General features: G+C 46.2%; 1 non-coding gene across 1 annotated transcript; it reads right to left on the minus strand.

Annotated features, from left to right (window-relative positions):
- Window positions 1-82: 82 nt before the first annotated feature.
- Window positions 83-240, minus strand: LOC121603325. The gene has a single exon (XR_006006651.1). It is a non-coding gene; the product is annotated as a 5.8S ribosomal RNA (ribosomal RNA).
- Window positions 241-2,917: the final 2,677 nt, after the last annotated feature.

Raw genomic sequence — 2,917 nt, forward strand, 5'->3', positions numbered from 1 at the left:
GCGACCGCCCAGTGCGTCGGATGACCCGGGCACCTTCGCGGACGGCCACTGTAGTTAACTAAATGAGACTTTGGTAATTAGTAGGCACTCAAGAATGTGTGCATCGGTCGGGATTAAACGTCCGATGCGCCATATGCGTTCAACTTATCAATGTTCATGTGTCCTGCAGTTCACATTATGACGCGCATTTAGCTGCGGTCTTCATCGATCCATGAGCCGAGTGATCCCCTGCCTAGGGTTTAAAGAGTGCCTTTCGGCGCCGAGTGGCGTAACCGCGTTCAAAGTTTGGTATGCAACACACTCGACCTGCAACAATGGGTTACTCAAACTTGTACAAGTACAAGTGTTGTCTCTTACGAGACGTCTTGATATGCTCTCTACAAAAGCGTGCGCTAGAGTAGGTACAAATTAATGCACGTCCCAGATAGTGACGATCTCTGGGAGGAAGAACCTTAAGGAACTTCCCGCACACATCAAGACTAGGGTTTGGGCGTGTCCATGCCGGCGCCGAGTACAAGTTACCGCGTTCAAAGTTTGGTAAGCAGCGCACTCGACCTCCAACACAACACGTCCCGTGTCTTGATATGCTCTCTACAAAAGCGTGCGCTAATGCAGGTACAAATTAATGTACGTCCCAGATAGTGACGATCTCTGGGAGGAAGAACCTTAAGGAACTCCCCGCACATATCAAGACTTATAGGTGAGAACGGCCAATCACCTATTTCTCTTAGTAAAACTCACAACTCATTCCTTGGGTTTGGAAGTGTCCATGTCGGTGCCGAGTACAAGTTACCGCGTTCAAAGTTTGGTAAGCAGCGCACTCGACCTCCAACATAACCCTTCACGTCTTGATATGCTCTCTACAAAAGCGTGCGCCTATGTAGGTACAAATTAATGTACGTCCCAGATAGTGACGATCTCTGGGAGGAAGAACCTTAAGGAACTCCCCGCACATATCAAGAATTATAGGTAACGCTGCCAATTACCTGTTTCTCTTAGTAAAACTCACAACTCATTCCTTGGGTTTGGAAGTGTCCATGTCGGTGCCGAGTACAAGTTACCGCGTTCAAAGTTTGGTAAGCAGCGCACTCGACCTCCAACATAACCCTTCACGTCTTGATATGCTCTCTACAAAAGCGTGTGCTATGTAGGTACAAATTAATGTACGTCCCAGATAGTGACGATCTCTGGGAGGAAGAACCTTAAGGAACTCCCCGCACATATCAAGAATTATAGGTAACGCTGCCAATTACCTGTTTCTCTTAGTAAAACTCACAACTCATTCCTTGGGTTTGGAAGTGTCCATGTCGGTGCCGAGTACAAGTTACCGCGTTCAAAGTTTGGTAAGCAGCGCACTCAACCTCCAACATAACCCTTCACGTCTTGATATGCTCTCTACAAAAGCGTGTGCCTATGTAGGTACAAATTAATGTACGTCCCAGATAGTGACGATCTCTGGGAGGAAGAACCTTAAGGAACTCCCCGCACATATCAAGAATTATAGGTAACGCTGCCAATTACCTGTTCTCTTAGTAAAACTCACAACTCATTCCTTGGGTTTGGAAGTGTCCATGTCGGTGCCGAGTACAAGTTACCGCGTTCAAAGTTTGGTAAGCAGCGCACTCAACCTCCAACATAACCCTTCACGTCTTGATATGCTCTCTACAAAAGCGTGTGCCTATGTAGGTACAAATTAATGTACGTCCCAGATAGTGACGATCTCTGGGAGGAAGAACCTTAAGGAACTCCCCGCACATATCAAGAATTATAGGTAACGCTGCCAATTACCTGTTTCTCTTAGTAAAACTCACAACTCATTCCTTGGGTTTGGAAGTGTCCATGTCGGTGCCGAGTACAAGTTACCGCGTTCAAAGTTTGGTAAGCAGCGCACTCAACCTCCAACATAACCCTTCACGTCTTGATATGCTCTCTACAAAAGCGTGTGCCTATGTAGGTACAAATTAATGTACGTCCCAGATAGTGACGATCTCTGGGAGGAAGAACCTTAAGGAACTCCCCGCACATATCAAGAATTATAGGTAACGCTGCCAATTACCTGTTTCTCTTAGTAAAACTCACAACTCATTCCTTGGGTTTGGAAGTGTCCATGTCGGTGCCGAGTACAAGTTACCGCGTTCAAAGTTTGGTAAGCAGCGCACTCGACCTCCAACATAACCCTTCACGTCTTGATATGCTCTCTACAAAAGCGTGTGCCTATGTAGGTACAAATTAATGTACGTCCCAGATAGTGACGATCTCTGGGAGGAAGAACCTTAAGGAACTCCCCGCACATATCAAGAATTATAGGTAACGCTGCCAATTACCTGTTGCTCTTAGTAAAACTCACAACTCATTCCTTGGGTTTGGAAGTGTCCATGTCGGTGCTGAGTACAAGTTACCGCGTTCAAAGTTTGGTAAGCAGCGCACTCAACCTCCAACATACCCTTCACGTCTTGATATGCTCTCTACAAAAGCGTGCGCTAATGCAGGTACAAATTAATGTACGTCCCAGATAGTGACGATCTCTGGGAGGAAGAACCTTAAGGAACTCCCCGCACATATCAAGACTTATAGGTAACGCTGCCAATTACCTGTTTCTCTTAGTAAAACTCACAACTCATTCCTTGGGTTTGGAAGTGTCCATGTCGGTGCCGAGTACAAGTTACCGCGTTCAAAGTTTGGTAAGCAGCGCACTCGACCTCCAACATAACCCTTCACGTCTTGATATGCTCTCTACAAAAGCGTGTGCCTATGTAGGTACAAATTAATGTACGTCCCAGATAGTGACGATCTCTGGGAGGAAGAACCTTAAGGAACTCCCCGCACATATCAAGAATTATAGGTAACGCTGCCAATTACCTGTTTCTCTTAGTAAACTCACAACTCATTCCTTGGGTTTGGAAGTGTCCATGTCGGT

This window comes from Anopheles merus, unplaced genomic scaffold, assembly GCF_017562075.2.
Source record: "Anopheles merus strain MAF unplaced genomic scaffold, AmerM5.1 LNR4001064, whole genome shotgun sequence".
NCBI classification, from domain to species: domain Eukaryota; kingdom Metazoa; phylum Arthropoda; class Insecta; order Diptera; family Culicidae; genus Anopheles; species Anopheles merus.